Below are 20,720 nucleotides of genomic sequence, written 5' to 3'. Positions count from 1 at the left end.
AAACGAGGGCGAAAAGTGCCATTAAGCCAATCCGAACTTGTGATCTCCAGGCATGCCTCTACGTTTACCAAACGGGCACGAAACAATTACCCCTCACTAGAGGCTACGAATTGCCGCAATGCCTTTCAAACTGGCAGTAAGAATAAACTTTACGTTGCAAAGCGCCATATAAAAAGCAGAGTTGGTTCCACTGAACGACAACGACTTCTCGTCGTCGCTGGTGGTATGGCAGATGTTCTAAAACCATGGACAGATGCCCAAACATCTGTGTCACATTTTCGTGCAGGCAGGTGTCATGCAGGCAGCGCGGCTTCATTTACGCCTGTTTTACCGCCCTAAATATTCCGAGAAACGATACTCGTTCTTTTACACGACGCCATTTTCAAGCTACCACCGCAATCTGTTTTTTTAAATGTCAGATAACACTATAAAAGTAGAAATCAAGCGGATTTACTCCCCTCAGACTTTTGCGTTAGAATAAACCAGCCATCCTGAAAAGAGGCCTAGTGCGTCTAACGTAAATCGTGATATTTATGACAACCCCGGCTTTAATATGTGCAATTTTATTTTCCGGTAAGCGGTAACTTTTTCTTGTTGCTTCCTAATTTCCGGCTTTTCTTCAAATGCAACCGTTCGGCTGCGCATAACTGCGAAATATACCATAGCTCGCATATGCTTACATAACAAAGCTTGCTTTTCGACTAAGATGGGTTTTAGTGCGCGTAGTAAATATTAGCAGCGAAAGAATTTCATGTAAATTCTAAGTAAAAAATGAATTTCGCACGTCATTTTTAGCGAAATGCAACAAACCATACAAATTCGTACCATTCGTGTCGTTCCCCCGTCTAGTCTTTTTTTCTAGTACAACCAACGACACTCCATTTTCGAACTTTCTTGCCATTATTGCAGCTCAGATTTATTTGTCAATGCTTACTTGCATAGGAACGGCTCCAGATAGCAAAGCACTACCGGCACATGAAATTTTTAATATGCTTTTCCATGTTACCAAGGTGTTAAATAAGATACAACGCAGCAGAACTGTTTGTTAAATTATCTAAGCATCGACAATCTCATCATGGAGACACTCAGCCCGACGTTGCCACTATCTTCTCTATACCTCTTTGAAAAAAATTCCTCTATGTTAATGTCAATAACATAAGCGCTCATCAACCGTGCGTAATTAGGATTTGCTAAATACAAACGTTTCAATTACTAGCTCTTTCGATATAATGACAGCTATATGGAGCGTGCTACACGTTAATGAGGGCGCGCTGCTACGCCCTGTCAGCGCCGCCATTGGCAACGCCGTCATTGGATAGGCACGCAGCAGCCGCCTTATTTTCATCGGTAGAAACTTACTATACCTTGGGGACTTCGCCCAAATCTGGTCGCTTAACGTTTTGATGTCCCCTGGAGACTAACAGTTGGTTTGCTAGCCGTATGTCGATGCATTAACTGAACTAAAATGTCAAATTGCCCTTAACATGCACTAAAATCGAAACATTGGAGTCAATTACCATCGAAATGCGTTATAAACGCGAGCGCTTACATTGCAGTGGTTCTTAATTAAAGGGTCACAAGGTATTTGCAAACATTGCGGGATTTACTCGCGCAAATTGTAGTCTGGAGCCTTTAGGTCGTGCTTCGTAGACTCTTGGTGCGTTTACGCGAATTTATTAGAGGCTACGCCCGTTAGGGGCTCGGGCTGTCGGCGTCTCTTATCGTCGTCATCGTCGCTCCTCTCATGTAGTCATGGTACAAAACATCTGGACCCTCGTTCGCCTACGCCTCGCGCCAGAACGTGACGCGTACTAAAAGAACACACCGCGACAGTCGTTTTCCAACGCCTCGCGCTAGAACGCTTCGTACTTCAAAGACACGAGACCTTTACAACAAAGTTGTATAGTTCTACCCCCAACGGCTTCATCTCCGTCGGCAAAAATGCAAAGGCGCCAAGAATACACTTATACACTGCATGCTTTGCCCCTCCCCGGGCTTCACGTTAGGGGAGATGGCCCGGAATTTTTCAGCAGAAAAATCAACCGTAAACTCCTGTCCTCCTCTCTGCATCCTCCTTCCCGATTTCCTGTGACGTTTCGTAGGACGTCAAAACAAGATGGCTTGGTTTGGCTTGACTGCGCTACTGCACGGCTCGCCGACCCTCCGACAGAATCAGTCAGCCAGGCGTTAGGTTGGCCGGCCGACGGCGGTAGGGCGGAAAACGTTGGCTCACTTCATACTAAGCCACGACGTGCCTGTGCGTGGAATAATGGGCCCTTCGTTTGTCAGTTTGTAGACTGTATCAAGCTCTAAGTCCAAGTCACTCCACACAAGCGCACATGCGGCTCTTTGCTGACCGGTATGCTAGCAGAAGCTCTAAGGATAATTTAAGGCGGGAGAAGAGTCACCGGAGTTAATATAGGTAGTAAGAAATTAAACTCAACCGAAACTTTTAACGTACAACAAAAAACCAAGGTGCGGAAAGCCCTTTTTGCTCCAGGTGAACTAGCACAGCGATCAGCAGCACGACCACACATCTGCGAACGCAATTCAGCCTAATGAATGCAGCCGCTCGAGGCGCGATATTTCTGGAAATTAGGGGTGCACTTTCTGCACGAGCGCTATTCAAGAAATAGGCACCTAAGCTGCGTCAAATGGTAGATCTAACTAATAACGTAAACTGGCTACACATTTGATATTGTGTATTTCCGCTCCTGGCAGCCCTGCCTTATGACCGAGTGGTCAGGACTGCTACGTGAATTGTTTTGCAATTCGCAAGTTCAAACCCCGACAGCGCGTGTTTTTTAAGTTAATTTATCTGCCTTTGGGTCATGTTTTCTCTACAAAATTCACGATTTCAGCGTTAACGTTCATTTCTCCATGCGTGAGTTCGCAGAACACGTGCAGACTGACCATAACGCGCTGTCGACTTCTTGGCGTGGTTTTGCCATAAGCACCGACTTTCTCGGGGGTACAATCCCGAATCAGCCGACCCTTAGTCTGGGTACCGAACACGCCTCTTACGATACAGGCATGAGCCAGGAAAGCTCCAAAGATGGGGGAAAAGGCATTGCATTTGATTGCCCCCGGTGATGCGGAGGGTGCTGCTCCAATGCGTATTTTTCGTTACGATTCAAACGTGTTCTGGTAGAGTTATCTGACGCATTTTACAGCCCACAACATGGCAGAAGTCAGGTATGCCGATTCCTGAGATATTGAGAATGTCCTGCCAACAATAACGGCGCATACGAAGATTGTTGTTTCACAAAACCGAAACCAAAACTGGTTTGAAATCTAATCTTGGACATCGTCTAATCACGTAGCACCTTGTATGGCCGTCAGTGCTTTAGTTGGTGCGGCCGCCGCAGACCCAGCATTGCAGATTTTCTTCTTTCGGGTTTTATAAAATACATACCGCCTTATCGACCGAACAAACGAAGAAAAGTGTTTATTTCAGCCAGAATGCGCAACGCAAGCAAACATGGGAGCTTGAGAAATTCAGTACAGTGTCCCGTTAATGCTGGCAATAAAAGGATACATAAACTGTGAACGCAACACCTACTTCAATAGAAGTAAGCAAAACGTACCTGACTTGCCATTGAACACGCGCCATAATATGGCCGTCTCCTTCGCGACAACAGTTGCCGCAGCTGCGAATACAGCCTTTGTCACTACAGCGCCGTTTCCACTGCGCCACCCCGGCGAGCAATAAAAAAATGAGGGTCGAGAGCTGGGTCTGTGAGCATAAACACTACATTCGGAAATCGATTTGTCAAGAACTCAGCCAGGCTATGCGGACACTAATCCAGATAACGATAGAGGCTCCTAATGAGACAGGGTAGAATATCCGAGCAGAAAAACTAACTGCGAGGTAAGAGCTCGCGAATGATACACACGATCCCCACGAGGTATGGTGTAGGATATACGTATCTCGGAAGACGTTCGGGAGCATACAACGGCGATTATTCATTGATAGGGGTGTCATGTTTTCACTTTTTGAATAAAATTCATCTGAATGTTCTAGTTTTATGCACTGGCTACTTTTTTGTGTGCTGCGGCTGGTAATGACCAAAATATCCAATCAGTATATAAACTGCCTACGCTGTTTAACTGCTCACTTTTGTCAGCATTCACTTGCGCATTGCACCTCTCGGAGATATTCAACAACGATTCTCTGCCAATTTTTATCAACCTTCAATTACTGGCAGTTTATCATACCACTTCAAATGCGTAGAAATAATGCTTTTAATTACAGGTGTGATTGCAGCATCATACAACCGCCGTGACTGCAGCCAAAATCCTGAACCAAAACCAGTAAGATCCGTGTTTTTTTTTTCATACGCCTCTTGCCAAAGGCATCAGTGTTAAACATCCCTTACAATCCTCCTTGTTAGAGTCGTGTTCGCAGCACGCTGTCCAAGCATGTTCACGCTGTATTTTAACAAAGTACATACAGGCACCGAATTTCATTGTTAAAACTTCAAATTCACGTTTTAATCTTGTGTAATTACGTATGTGCTGTTCAAGGCCTTTCAATATCAAACCTTTATGTAAACAAAATACCGTACGGAAGACCCAAAGACCTGTGTAGTGGAAGTAAAAGTAAAAATGTTATCGGGACACGTAAGTCTGTTTGTGCGCCTTGAGTGCGAAAGCATGATGATGACTAATAATAACTTTTTTAAAGGTGAAGAAATATCTGAAGTGCACCGTTGTGCGAACAACCGTCGCAGTGAATGCTGCAATAGTTGCTGTCCGGTAAAGAAAAATAGTCTTCGCATGATGGTGTAATTAAAAAATTACTTGCGTCACTACAGAATGACTTCAGTCAGTTGAGTATGCTTGTGTGCGTTGAAGGCGAAGGTATTCCTACCGTTATAAACAACTTCTTTACTGCTGCATGGTATTTCCATCTCCTTCTTTTCTATTGTCCGTCTCTACTTTCCAGTGTTGTACATGGGCCTGATTCGTTTCTAACACGTCGTGTTTGCGTGTGTTTTGTCGTTTTCGTGTCCTCGTCCCACGGTGCGAGTTACGGCAGCAAGCAGACGGACACACCCCCACAGCTTCCTTGGAATCTCGGTTATGCGCGGCCGCTGTTCAATACACGTTCTCTCACATTCAAGCCGCACGCGGAACGCACTATAGTACAACTTTAATGCTTGGGAATCATGGGGGGGGGGGCACCGACTTGTGCCAGGCGTGAAAACATCTTCTCCTGCTTCCGTAAACATCTTCGGTCGGAAATGTGTTGTTTCAGGGGCTAAATTGTGCATCACTTGATGCCGATTCTTCTGAGGATTACGTTGATACAGGACTTTTCTTCTTTTTTCGGTGAGTGGCCCTTTGGCCGGAGTGTTGGAACTTTTCTGCCGGACCACGCCGCGCCTTAGCTCACCCTAACGGGCTAGAACTAGAGTCGGTGGCGAAGCATGGGTAGGCTTAGGCCTAACCCTGTGAAATGTAGCGCCATGCCCGAAGTTGAAATGGTGGAGGGAGAAGAAATCTCTCGCGACGAAGAACCGAACAGCCCCGGCTGGACTACAGCGCTGTGCAGGAAAAAGGTTCGCCCGGTGGCTCCGGCCTCGTAGGACACTGTATCGCACGATGGCGTAAAGGGTAGCCGCGGCACCGCTGCCATGCAAAGCGTAATAAGCTGCTCGCAGCCATCTCGAGGCTCCCTCACTTGCCGAGGGACCACACACGTTAAGCGACGGCCTAGACGCTAAAAAAGCCAATCACATTCAGCTTGCACAAGCTCTGGCCATGGCGGCGGCTCTAGCACCGGCGGAGACTGAAAGTGACATCGTTGGCCCTAACGTTGCTCAGAGCATTGCCGTCGTTTGCACGCCGACGAAAATGAATGCGCGTGCCTACGCATGGATCCAGTAGATTCGGCTAGGCTAGGATTTTTACAGGGTAGCTGCTTACATATCGGCCCGGACATATGCAAAGCGTCATTCGCGGAGTGGACGCCGATATTATTGACGCTGAACTCCAGTCAATGATCGTCAACCAGTGGATTCTAAAGGCTCCAGAGGTTTAACGAATCAAGACGGTATTACGGTATTAGTACTCTACGACGGCGTGAAGGGGCCGAACTACATTTTTTGTGGTGTCATGCTGTGCTGCACGCTCTACAGGAGACAGACTTACGTGTGGCAAAGTTGTTCGGCTTCGGCCACAGGGACGACGTGTACCCCAATCAAAGCAAGATGTGTAGGTTGTACGGGCTCGTTTCCCTTGCCGATGACCACTCGCGTTCGCCGAAATGGGCTATTTGTGGGGGCCCGCACCCGGACAGACTGTGCAAACAACGTTTTCAAGTTCCATACGTCGTTCGAAGGATAGAAGGGAGCCGGAAGCGCCAGAAGGACTCGGCAACAGCTGGCCCCGTTAAGCCTCGTCGTATGACTTCAGCGTGGCAAGTGTTCCCGAGCGACGGGTCTCCCGCTCCAGAGGACGCTCTCGTTCCCGGGGACGGACACAGAAGGGACGTGCCTGTGCGGATCTAGCCATGCCGAAGCCAAAGGCACCACCAAAAAAAAAATGCAGCTAGCATTGCCAGAGCATCGGGAAGATCCCAGGGTAGCTAAACTCGCCCAAGATAATGCCCGCTTTTTTATTTTCGAGCGTGCAGTTTTCGACGCAGTATTTGAGGTCTGTTTCACAGAAAAAACTGTGTAAGGATTTATGTAGCATCGTCCTCTTTGACCACACGTACCGAACCTTGTAGTCTATAGGCCCTGGGCAAAATGTTCTTAAGCATTGGAAAAAGTATGGATCTTATGTCTGCGACTAAGATAATGAAGGACGCTCACACTAAGGCGTAAGCTTGAGACGTAAGATTGAAGCTGTACACAACATTCACTACCATGACGGCGGTTTAAGTCCATGATTGCAGCTGATTCCCATCTTCTCCGCTGCCGCAAAGACCTTTAATCCATCTTTGTTGCTATAACAACGAAGTACACGCATATTGAAGAACAAGGACAACGGAACGGAACGTGCCAACTTAAACTAAGTGCCCGCAGGTGCAACGTCTGCCCTATCACGTGTTCTGTGTCGAGCAGGTAGCGTAATTACTCTCCCCACAGCCACGGTCGAGTGAGTAAGCCGTTTCACTTTTGGGTAGTAACTCACGGTTGCAGCCGAGCCAGGAACATTGCCAGCTAAAACGTAGATGGAGGAGAAGGGTTTGTTTATTGGTTGGTCTAACATGTCTACGCTGTGTGCGAAGCCAAAACAGTGGAGCATGTTTTTACGAAGTGCTGGGACGCCGTATTTTTTTGGGACGCATTACAAAGAATGCTAAAAAATACCTGCCCATATCAGCGCATGGCATTCGGTTCCTTCCTGTTGATCGTAATGATGACGTGCCATGTGATTTAATCATGGCGCTGAGGGTACATGCCATTTGGAGGTCCGGAATGACTGTGCGGCACGCAGAGCCGGATGTGATCACGCTGAGCAAATATTTTGCACAAAATATTAAGCTACTGTACGAAGTCCACAAGTTACAGGATCCCGAACATGTATGGCTGCCTGTTTTGGAAGAGGTATGTGCATTTGACGTCTAATTTAATTCATTCCGTCAGCCAAAGTTTGTCAGGCGCTTTTTACTTTATCCGTGACTTGTATTGTATTTGTCTAACATGAAATAAATGGAAAAAAACGGTCGCAGCCGAGCCGGCAATACGGCTGACTTTAACTCATTTGATATACCAGACACAGGTTGGAATACTGCCGGGGGGCTATTTCTTTTCTTCATAATGTTATACAGAGTTTTGTGAAACGCGGAATCGACGAACTGATAAACAGCTTCATTATTAAGAAATTCCGGCATCAACAGGGGTGAATTTATTCTTTCTAAAAATCACAAGAACACATGGCCACGAAGATATTGATAGAAGAAAAGAGTTTACTGTTTCCGTGGGGCACGCACCATACACTGAGTAAAACCTCGGCAACAGTATATCATGCTTTCCCACACTTTTGGGGAAGTGTCGTTTTCTCATTTGTTCTCCACAGAACTATGCACAAATAGCTTTCTTTAAGTTCACTCTGAATGCGTTACCGGGCAGTAGATGAAGGTGAAGGTATGCCTTTGAACATGATAAAGTTGCTGGACCTCTAGGGTATTAGGCGTGCACGTTTGGCTTATCTCTATACAACTCAGTAGGCGCTCGACCGACGAGGGTGTACTTCATTGAATACACTTTAATTCAAACGTAAGAAAATACATCGCATAAATTCGTCCCCAAATGGCCCCCAACTGTCGAGCCGCTCACTGTGTTAACAGACTTAATAAGACAACGTCAGCCCCAGTCGGATCGGCAGCATGTGTACACTTTGTTTGTTTTTTTTTTTTTGTATCATGTGTGTCTTCAACGGCACAAGGTATTTTGTTGGCCAAATTGCAAGTTTGGCATTAAAAATAGCGCTGTTGGTAGGGCATTGGGTTGCTACCGTGGAGACCCGGGTTCAAATCGCATTGGATCAAACTTGTGTTATTATTTACTCTTTACAGTGGCAGCCATTTTCTTCACCACCCACCTTGGTGCTCAGTTACTGGGGCGTTTTAGTGCTGAGCACAAAGACATCAGTTCATTCCCGTCCGCCTTGGCTGCTGTTCGGGTGGAGGAGAAAGTGAAAACGCGAGTGTTTCGATATTTTGGGGCACGTTAAAGATCCCCACTTAGTCACAGTTAATTCGGAGCACTCCACTATGGTGTGCCTTAAAACCCATGTGTAGGTTTGGCACATTAAACTCCACACTTTTTTATTTTCTTGACAGGACACAATACGCAACAACACCGATGGCGGCGGCAGTTTTTCGCAAAACGGTGCCTTAGAGATTTCGTAGTACAAAATTGCAGCAGAAGCGGGGACACACGTGCAGCTTAGCCGGAAAACTTGCCCAGCTTGAAAACACTCGCATCGACTCGGGGCTCCCTGATGGTTGTTCAGGAAGGTAGCGGCACCCCAGCTCCAATGAATAATCCCCAGCCATGCGGACACCGAAGTAAATTATTAACAGAAGTCAAACTGCCTTTGGTGGCGCTCGTTAATAAATGTACAAAAATTGCAAAACCAACGAAAATACAAGGTACTTTCAGGAATAACACTGAGGAAGCACTGGAAAATCACTGCTCCGCACTTCTGACAGCTTTCACCTGTCTAGGGACTGCTTTAATTACTTGGACGATTACCTGCCCATGCCTTAGGGCTATTGCAGCTGCTGACGTGTACGCCTAAAACGCTTATGGTACCATTTTGTGACGTCGTACTATTGTTTTCTATTTGCAGGTCCAGTGTGCTACTACTGCGGCTACTTCTACGACTATTACTGTTTATGTAAAATGATAGCACGCTTAAGATAGAAATTTTAATACTGTAACGCGGTGGCAGAGCCAATGACTCGAACTCGTTGAAGGATGAGCAACAATCTATTTACAGAATTTGCAATGCGGCCATAACAGCGCGCGCTGCGACCCAGCCACTTCTTCGTCATCCTCGTCGTCTTCTGTGATGAGCCATGATGGGACATTGGCCGCCTAGGTGTCCCGTGACAATACTACCATTCTTATTATAGCCACTCCACAAAATCTCGAAAAGCGAAGGTTGGAACCTTAATGCATATCATTTTGAAGCTGAAATATCTGTTTCGAAGCACTCGTCTGCGACCAAGAACGTTACAGCGGATGTTAGCAAAATCTTTTCTACCAGAACATCGCGAACAATGCTCAGATAACAAAGATCTTGCCAGCATCCTGTGTACCGTTGTTTGTCAAATACACAGTGCTTTGAAACAGATGCCTCAGCTTCAGCTTCGCTTCGGCTTCCCCACTACGGTTCCAACCTTCACTTTTCAATATATTGTGGCATATCAATGACAGAAGTGTTTATATTTCTATGTTAAGACTGTTATTATTAGATATTAGCAGTAATTGTTGCAAAAGTAGGAGCAGTAGTAGCAGTAGCATGGTTACGTAGAAACTAAATAGATATGACCAAAACCAACAGCTGACCTCTTTCTCGCAGTGGTGGTAAATTCCAAGAGCTTTATAATCCCGAGCTCTGGATTACATGATTTCTGGTTACGTTCATACGGCGGAAAAAACAAGGCACTTCTATCATGTACCGTGAATAGGGGAGGCGTGGTGTGCTCTAACCAATGCTAAACATTCAACTGCGGCACTCTGCTCATAAAAACTAATTCCCGGGTAAATAAACACAAAGTAAAACTATCCTCACACAGGTGTAAAGCAACGGTCAACTCATGATTTCTATTGAGAACAAATCTTACACGATCTTATCGTAACACTCCGCAAGCAACCATATATCACTGCCATGAAAAACATGACTGCTATTATTGTGCTTTAAAACTCGTATTAATAATGTTGTACTTTCATTCTATCTTACAGAATGCTCGTGTCCCATACTGCAATTTTCATTGTTATAATAGAACAATTGACAAATGGGAACTTTTATGGCACAAGAATGGCACTAAATGCCGGGTAAGAATACAATATTGGATTATTAAATATCATAGAAGCGCAAACCTAGAGCACTGCTGACACCACGCCGCTTAAACATTAGGTCGTTGTCAAATTTCTCTGGTAAGTGCCCGGAAGCACAGAAAATTAATTACTTTGCAATGAGTTTTGATACGTTTTGCACTGCTAGTAACCAGGCATACAATCTAATTCCCCTAGATTTTTGGGGTCCTATCTAATTACTTATACAGCATTAATCAACCGTCTTGGCGGTCCTGAGGGTTCACTTTAAGATTTTTTACAATCTTTTCGCCTGGCTCAGTACGACCGATTATATGTAAGGTTAAGTCGCCACACCTCTACAGATTAAACCCCCCGCGTGCGGCAGCCTGGAGGAGAACCTGGACGAATAATAAAATATTTCACTTGAGAAGTCTTATTCAAAACTAACCAGAACTGGTATACGGTGCAACAACTGAACGGTAGTCCGTATTACGGGTGTCCGAAGGGGCACTTAGTTTTAGACCGATAGCTGACGGGGCGACGATTATAATTATATACAGATAAACCGTTGCGTCATGGCAACAGATATGCTAATATTATCACTTTAACTGCCAGAACTGGCTAGTCAACAGTTTGAGGATAGGCAAAAAATGTAAGAGATATTGTTCATAGGATTGTTCATCCAGTCATAAGGGTGCGGTAATAAATTTGGAATCTAAATCGAAGGACTTGGACCTGTGTAATTGGGACAAAGAGAGTTTGACGGTTTTTCCAAGAACAGAGGTGTTATAGACAAATGTGACGAACAGAGGGTGACGCCCTGGTTACTGGGATCAGAGGTAAAAATATCACGGGATGCCTATGGGTCAATATATGCTATTTAGAAGAAAGTCGATAGTACAACCTAGCTGAATGCGTACCTACCTTCAAAGGTGATGCGCGGCAGCGTATAACTGCGCTCCAATTGTCATGACAGACTTGTGACTCCCTCTATAACATCATTGGTACGACGTGCCAGGCTACCACGTAAGATATTTGAAGGATGCTGCTGTGTCATCCTCATGCTGGCAGATCTTCTAATGGTCCCGACCGGAACCCAACCGTTGAGGGCACACAGACCTTCTCGGGATGTCTCAGTCCCACTGGGAGCAAGATCTCTCCACGTTCTCAGATCCGTGTTCCGAACCAGTAAACCGGTAAGCAGCCAATCAAGACCAGCCGAAGACCGCCGGGTTAAGTCCAGACTTTACAAGACAACAAGGAAAACACCTCGTCCCCCGTCCTTGCGCCTCGCGTAGTTCCAAGCAGCTTCGACGCTTAGTCTTCCCCTTAAGGACATCGTTGTAGCTGGGCCATGGATCAGCAAGGCCACCACTCTCAATCGCAACGGCAAGCTCAAACACGACGTGGAGCATAGGCTTGCCCGAGCAGTCATGCCTGACATGAAAGCAGACAATCTTTTCTGATATCATTTGTACCAAGTGTCTTGCATCCACGTAACCATATAGAGATAAAATATTTCAAAGAAATGGGTCAAATCAGCCGGTATGCCATACAGCTCTTTTTCGATTGTGTGCAATTATCTAAAGATACCTGTTACTGCTCAATGATTGTCGCTGAAATACGCGACCACCAAAGCTAAGGTTGATGGGGAGCCCTCCGAAGCACGAGAGGATACCCATCACGACAGTGGGCCACTTATGAAACTGCGCCGGAGCGCAAGGGAGCTGTTTCCGTGTTTAAGATTCAATGATCGACTGCTCCCAGGATCTAATGACACCCCAATGACGAAAAAATGAAGGCTTGCTTCGGTCAACTTCTTTGTATCGTGGGTTGCAGCTCATTAGAAAGCCCTTGAAGAAGCTCGACACGAGGAGTGGTGAAGTGCTGACACTGTTTGAATAAGGGGCAGGGCCTAATCAATTTTCTGGATGTTCCCATCGGCCCCGTGCAGACGTAGCAGCTCTGAAGACGGTTGCGCATCGTTCCAAAATCAGTGAGCCTAATACTGATCACTTTCATGGTGTTTATTAAAAACGTGATGAGAAAGTGTGCGTGGCACAAGGAAACATCACCCTCTGTTGGTAGGGTTGTCAGTTGTGCGGTGATTTACCGCGTTATGTAAGCGTACGGTTTCCGTTTACGGCGTGTACTGCACTCGGAGTACGGTTGAAATAGTCCAGCTAGTTGAAAACAAAAACAGTACGTTTATATCAGTTACAAGGAAGGCAAGTCGGGGTTCTTGAACACGGAAAAGCAAATGACGAATGCTGCATTTTGAGTCGTTGGGGGAAGCGAGGAAGCATACAGAGATGAGAAGAACTGAGAAGGAAGAATATGCCTACATTTAAATGTTTCGTCGCGGATATTTTAGAGTGAAGCCATATATTTGGGAAAAGATAGTGCATTCGGAAAGGTTTGTGAGATGACAACCAGCCAAGACAAGACAATTATGATGAGCCCCAATCTGAAAGGAGGGCTGTAAATGTATGGGTGAAACTTGTAGTCTCTTGACATTACGACCCCATACCCATTTTCATCAATGCTGCGGTTGCTCTTTTGTCAGCAAATGCCTGCGGTGGGGAAATATTTCTTGTAGCTAAGCATGCCGCCAGAAAAAGACGGCACTATGCCACTGTAGTCTCCTTTCAGTACAGTGAGTTTGATATCATCGAAGTGGGGTGTATTAAAGTCGTGGTGAAGAGAAGCACTGGTGGCATAATTAAGGAGAAAAAAGTGAGCAGACCTCCTCATTATTTTTTTATGAAGAAACTTCGATCAAAGCAAGCGGAGAGATTGAAAAGAGCGAATATCTTTAAAGGTCACGATCAATTACTTTTCCCGATCGATCACGATCAATTACAGGTCAGAATTACACGACCAAATACTTTTAGCTTATGCCATGGCTCAAGCCCGTAAAGGTCTTTTTGCGAATCCCCAATTTATCGAGCTGAATAAACATGGGGATAAACATGAACTGAGCTCAAAATTTGTTTCTCGCAGCGTGGGAGAAACATGCTAGAGCCTCTTCGAGGCGGATGGGCTGCTTCAAGAACGTAGTATATTATAACATAATTAGGCCTAAACGGCAGAAAGTAGGTCTGCAACTTCTACATAATCCACGTGAATAGAAATGGGGGTTGCAGAAACGAATGAAACCACAATAGACTCATACATGCCATCTGGTCTGGCAAACTACCTCTTTTCTTTCAATTCCAGCAGAAAGAATTTTTTATAGTCCCGCAGCCTTGATGCGAACTAGAAAGTAACCTGAACACAGTCTAGCACATCGCAATGGATACATTGTATGCGCATTATTGGTGCCCGAATGGTGGCCAACTGATGGCCCAGTGAGTAACGAGGGATGTCTACGTACATAAATAAGGTGGGCTACTACTAGATCACCCCATTCGGATAATCACAGAACCACCGCTGGTGACTAAGTGACTCACAGTTTCTTTTTTGCCGGATTCTCGTAGATAACAGCCACGCCTTCAACGTGTACCCAGCCTAAGAAATACAATGGTTACTTTTTATAACTTTTTGAACTCGTGAAACAGATGCCGAATAGTTCACCGCGTGCGGGACTGCGGTATTCATGATCGGCACGGCGAGTCTCGGTAAACGTGGCAATGGGATGCGCCACGTAGTGACAGGGAACAATGAGTTGAAAGAGTGAAGCACAAGACCGGTCACTGTTCGGCTGAGCCTGCAGTCATGGGCAACGCTTGGTACAGCAAGCGGCGTTACGTCACATCAAATAAAAAGAAACTTCATTTTCCTTGAACCATACAAGCAGTGGGCAATCGCAAAAAGCTGCACAAAATCGCAGCTTGACCAGGCAACTGCTCCTACAATATAAAGCAACTGGCAACACATGTTTGTCGTGTTAACAAAAAGGAACACTTACAAGACGTGTTTATAATGCGTTATTCGAAATAAGAAACTATAGAAAAGGACAAAAAAAGGAAAAACTACACAAATAGACAACCGTAAAAAACATTACGACAATCTGGAAGTCCGATATTATAAATAGCCAGAGGCTTCTTATTAACAAGAAGTTCACGCGTACATTTATATTACAGGGAAAGCAGGGCGAACAACAAGGACAGGCTATAGATTTTTCAGGGCAAGAAATAATAAAATAAAATAGACATGAAATTAGCTCGTGGCATAGTACCGGGAAATAACAGAAATAAAACTCAATGACGTGTAGACGTCAACAGTTGCGAATGCCTGTACCAAAAACCTGTGGGTTTTTGGTGTACAAACGTCCGGGCAGAAGACGCTTTTCCTCCCACTTTTTAGCTAACACAATCATGATTGAAATTGTATGCTGATGTCAGATTTCTAAAACTCCGACTGTTCCGAAGCATAAGAAGGAACGAATTTTTTCAGCCTTTGTAAATTCGATTACAGACCAGAATTATAGTTGCAATGATAAATACCACCCTTTTATGTCGCATCAAGGAAATGTCTCCAAAAACCGCAATACGGCGTTTCTACCAAATGCTACAGGTGGCAAATAAGCTTTCCTAATTCGACACTCAAGTCGGAGTTTATATGTCCTTACCACTTCTGTTTTTACAGTTCAAGGGAGACGCAAAGAAAGGCATCTGCATAAACCTTCCGAAAAACGAAGGCTGTCATGACAAGACCAGCAAATTGGGAAGACAGTATCTACAAGAAATGAAAACAAAAACAACTACGACAACAGAAACCACTCAACCTGCAGAGGAGCCAACAACGAGTCTAAACGGCGTGAACCCGTCCAAAAACGTATCCGGTAGTACAATTGCCCAATGACAGCGTCAAAATAAAAATATGCGTAAGGCACTCTCATATGGGCCTAGAGAAATAAATACATTTTTTTCAGCGCTGTGATGACAGTAAATTGTTTCAGGGGGCTTCCCTACTGTAGAAAAATATGTTCGTGGGGTGGGGCCTTCATCTTTCTGGAGGTGGGAATACTGTAGAAAAAGAAGCTGAAATATTAAAGGAAGAATAAGAATAACACGTTCAACTCGGAAGAGTGTTTTGACAGCAAGACACTACCTAAGTATAACACGGAACGTCATCGTGTGTCAAACAATTCTGGCGAGAGAAGTCATTTACCCTCAGAACCACCCGTGCCCTCATGTAAGTACGCAGAAAAAAAAGCTGAACCGAGCTGTGAGGCGTATCAACTGACGCATCTGCCCCAGGAATACAACCTGCTGTGGAAGGAGCTGTGCACACAAGTTCGTGTAAGAGAAAAAAAGCGTGGCAAACTGTTCGCATGGCGACGCAGTGAAACATCCCCCTCGCGGGGGGCGATCAAATGCAGAGCATTTCCGGGGACGCACGACGTTAAGTAGTTTGCGTTACGTTAATGTTATTGCACTTGTGGCAACTGCTGACGAGAGAGCGCGGCGATGAGTGCGTTCCAGCCTCGCCGACACCCGCCTTTATCACGCCACGATCGCGCAACGCGCGCGCGATGCTGACGTCACGATCACGCCACAGATGTTGTTGATCCCGCGACGCGCGCGCCCCCACCTGTTGGGGGCGAACCGACCGCGGAGAGAGCGCGCGATGCGAGCGGAGAGTAGGCGAGGAGGAGCGGGAGAGAGGGCGCACCTGCGAGCGATGCGGACTACTACGGACGCCTAGAACGGGTGACATCGTGAGTTAAAGAAATGCTCTGCATTTAAAAGTTGTATAAGAAGGCACCAATGTAACTGGGCAACCTTATCGCCGACACGGACTTCGTGATGGACACGGACGTGGTTGATCAGTGCACCTTTGGACAGGGGGTTCTGTACATTACAATTTCTTCAGATTCTTCCTGCATCTTTCCCGTAGGGATGGGGCTACAAATGGATATAAAGTGAAAAAGAACTAACGAATAACGAAGTGGCAGCAGCTCATAATGGCGGCCTCCTGCTTCTGTCTTCTTCCCCCGCCAGGTTTTGACATTTGGGCGTACAGAATCGAGACAGCATGCCGCCGTCGTTGTTGTTGTTGCGCCTTTAGATATGGCACATACCCAATCAGGGGATCAGCCAATGAACAGAGGACGGTTAAAATAAATGGAATTCTTACGTAATCACGAGGCGCTTAGAAAAGAAAATTTAGACCAGTTGGAAAGAGTCTTGACCAAAAAACTGGGAAATAAAGGCGAGGGTGACCAATCGCAATAATAAAGTGAATCTATTGGAATTTTCAATGTAACGCAGGAGGGCAGAGCATACATCCCGGCGGCAGAACCCCATTTCGGGTGCATTGAACGATATTAGAGCCGGCGCGGTGAGGGGTATCCCCAAACTGTACAGCGGTACCTCCAGGGACTGATGTCTCAGTGGTGAAAAACGTCGACATGTCAAAAGGTAGTGTTCTACAGACCTGTCTATCGTTGCAATGGCTGCACAGAGCTGTTGGCGCCAGACGGTACCTGTGTAAATACCTATTTAACTGGGGTAGGTGACCACGTAGGGCTGTAATAATCCCCCTTAAGTTGCGTGAAGAGCACCATTGAGGTTTCCATGAGAATTTAAGATGATTAAAATCTCCTAATGACAATAAAACCGATCCTTGCAGTTCTTGGAGTTTCAGCATCCTACGACCAAGCAGCTACTTCATCTTTTAGTACTTCATCGCCTTTTCCTACACTTACTTTAGCCACTGCTGATAGCGCAGCGTCGCTGGTTTCCTGAGGTGGTAACCGATACTCCTTTTCTCGCGCAAATGTAATGGTAGCTAGTGCGAAGCGAGCAGTGGCGTAAAACTTGGGTTCTTCTAACAAATAAAGTTAATGTTTATCAATTTCAAGACATTTATGAACAAATTATATTTAGCAGAATTTGAAAAGGCGAGAGAAGATATTTTGTGGTAGATTACATTTCATGTTAATTTCGCGCGAAAATTCAAATGATTTCTAATCAGCACTGCAGACAACGTTCGCAGCGCCCTGCAAACAGTGACGTCGTCTAATAGTCCTAATGAACTACCGAAATGATTCAAGCTCGAATATATAGCTTTCACCGAAGTCATGCGAAACTGTACTGCATTTAGACAGGGAAGCCTTCCCCGTGTAATATTTCACGCAAAGTAGCTGTAATATTTGCACTGTAAAATTGTCTTATTTGTATAAGAGGTCTCAAGTAAACTATGCACCCAAATCCTCCTAATATTCCTTTGGAGAGGGAAGTAAAAACTCCTGTGATTTTAGTATTAGGCGCACCCGTTATGCCTTATGAGAGACCCCAGATAATATTTCAATATGAACTGCATGCCAGGTGTGGTCGCAATGCGGTCTCATACCGAAGACACTCAACCAAAACAGGGTGACTGAGACTTTGATTGCATCTGTCACAATAAGGTGGTCTTATTTTGTCGAAGGCCGTAAACGATTAGTACATGCCGTTTTTCCACAGTCTACATAGTATTGCTTCAGTCGATTAGCCTTGTTTTTTGCGCGAGGTACATGCGTCTTTGCGGTTTTTATAATGTGCTTTCATGATAATTCTGTTATCTCAGGAATGGGCCAGAGGAGTGCGGAAGGACATAATATGCACGACACAGAAAGTAAACCAAGTGCCTTGCGTCGAACCCAAGTTGCTTCATCTATGGGAGGCTTGAAGAGGACTAACCCGCAGGTGGAAAAAGGAACGCCACAACATAAAGTTGAAAAAGCGCATAGCCGCACTAACAAAGGAGGTGACCAGATATGCAGCGGAACTGAGTCCATATAAACGGCTATTCCTTTGCGACAGACTAAAAACTAGTCTCACCAGCTCAAAGACATGAAGGCAGCTGAGATACCTAGTAGATCCGGCCAAAAGCCAAGGCAAATGTGCCCGCACGATGGTGACAGGCCTGTACTCATTTCTTGGGACGCAGCTGGACCTGTTAAGAAAATTACACGCCAAATACTTGCCACCGCACTAGGTTACGACTACACGAGAAGACCAAATTCTTATCTGGACAGGGACACTGCGAAGTGGAAGCTGCGATGGCAAAATGTACACTAAACACCACTCCGTGACGATATCGTATAACTATCAAAGCACCGCCGAACCAAAGTCTTCCTCCATGGCTGCTCCCACCCCCTACATGAACCCCTGGTGGAAGAGCCGAACACTCTTACTGGAATAGAAGACCACAGAACCACGATTCACATCCAAGCCTGGCAAAGCGGCGTCTATTCAAACCATTCGTCCGACCTCTTTGACTTCATGCGTGGGGAAGCTTACGGACCGCATTGTCTTTACACAAATGTCTATGAAACACCAGAAAACTACCATCCATTATTTTGGCTTTAGGCCGCATCTTTCATTTCATCTCAAGATATTCTGTTCCAACTGAAAGAAGATATCATAAAAGCCTCAGTACCATGCCAAAAGCCCTACTGGCCCTCGACCTAAAGGGAGCCTTTGATAATCTCACCCACCATGCTTAGTCAACCTCAACGGTATAGACTGTGGGGACCGAACCTACAACTACGTCCGAGGTTTTCTCTCAGCTCGGAAAGCCGTTACCAAGATCGGCGACATAGCTTCGGAGCCCAATGACATCGGGGTGGTTTACACAAGAAGGCGCGGTCTTTGTTATATAATATCGATCAATGTTGAGTTCAATCGATCAATGGATCAATATCGATCAATGTTGAGTTTAAAATCGCACTCGTTGGTCTCCCTGCTAAAGTAGGGGTCATTCCAAATCCGCCCCATGCCTTGCACGCCGACAAAACGGTGTGGACCGTCAAGGGCTCAATGAAAGGGGTGCAGGGTCGCCTCGAATTCGCGCCATGGTAATTAATGAATACGCCAAACGCTGTGGCCTCACTGGCTCCCCGCAAAATGTCAGAGCTCCTCATGGTGCACAGGGAAAGGACACAAGCCCCAAGCATCGAGATCGTGATGTAGATCCATACCATCAGGCCGTCCCCTCCCATTAAGATCTTACAAATGCTTTTCCAAACGGACGGCAGAAACACAGTAATTATCAACCGGCACAAGCGTGCTACCGGACAACTCACACGTACACTCCGTAGAAGAACAAAATCTACTGGCACGAAAGAGGCGGGCACACTTCGGCTAGTCAAGGCTCTTGTGATATCCTGGCCTTATACAATTCCACAAGCCAAACTCCATACGACTGAAACGAAAAAATTGGGCGCATTACACAGACAGTCAAATAGGCAGGCTGTGGGACTCCTAATAAATTACCTCTGACGAAACATTTTTAACACTGGGTATTGAAAACACGGTGGCCGAGATATCAAGACTTGTCTATAAAACCAGCGAGAAAGGTTCCGGTCGACTCTCACTAGGAGAAGCCTCCTTTATTATAGAGCCCCTGTCGACACGGTATCGGTATGTTCCAATCTCACTTTGAGAGAAGATTGCAGTAGCGCCTGTACCGCGCAACATGCATCCAGTCCACCATGCGGGCAGAAGAGAGGAAAAAGCCCGTGCCATCGAAAAGACCAGCAAAATTAGGGACCCCATGGTCTATAACTGATGAGGCAGATTACGCCAGAGGGGAAACAATCACTGCAGTTGTGACAACCACAACCTTGCTACCAGCATCACCTTACCCTGCATGACTACTAACCAAGCAAAAGAGCCTTCCATTGTGCTGGCCATCTCTCAGACGAATGTAGACAGACTCCAAACGGAATCCGAACAAGCATGACGAATCTACCTCCGCAGAAAAACATCTGAATCTCCCCCAAACATTCTCCTTCCACGTCGGCTTCCCAGACGAGTCAAAATACTTTGAACTGCAGCCCATTCTATTCACCAGATCAATAGCACTTACCATAATAATGCCCGAGATCTAACCCACAGGGCATCCTGAAGGATAGACGTTGCGAGCCCGTTACTCACTTACCAGGATATCACTCAGCGTTACAGGCTCCAGCGCAGGGATTACCCCCAGACCACCACTCCTTAATGATAGCCCAGAGGAGATTGCTTAGGCTGCTTCAAATAAATACATTCCTGCACCTCACGACCGCGAATGAGGTCCTGAAATGAGGACACCACTCCGCAAATTTTCTGCTAAAATAGACGTCATCTCTCTCTCTCTCTCTCTCTTTCTCTCTCTCTCTCTCTCTCTCTCTATTCGGTCTAGTTGTCTTATTCATGAAGGATCAGATGTGCGGCGATAAATCTGCCCCCGACAGCAACATAAGCGTTCTGACGTGCAGTAGGGTCGCGGTGTAAAAAAATG

The 20,720-nt window shown here is 45.8% G+C and overlaps 1 long non-coding RNA gene across 1 annotated transcript; it reads left to right on the top strand.

Moving 5' to 3' along the window:
- Positions 1 to 456: 456 nt before the first annotated feature.
- Positions 457 to 15,364, top strand: LOC144172516 (uncharacterized). Its single transcript, XR_013323026.1, has 4 exons — positions 457 to 573; positions 4,256 to 4,314; positions 10,428 to 10,520; positions 15,093 to 15,364. It is a non-coding gene; the product is annotated as an uncharacterized LOC144172516 (long non-coding RNA).
- The last annotated feature ends 5,356 nt before the right edge of the window (positions 15,365 to 20,720 follow it).

This window comes from Haemaphysalis longicornis, unplaced genomic scaffold (assembly GCF_048455015.1).
Source record: "Haemaphysalis longicornis isolate Haplotype H1 unplaced genomic scaffold, Haemaphysalis longicornis Haplotype H1 scaffold_23, whole genome shotgun sequence".
Taxonomy (NCBI): domain Eukaryota; kingdom Metazoa; phylum Arthropoda; class Arachnida; order Ixodida; family Ixodidae; genus Haemaphysalis; species Haemaphysalis longicornis.
Note: the sequence above shows the minus strand (reverse complement) of the source record. Positions and strands in the feature narration are given on the sequence as shown.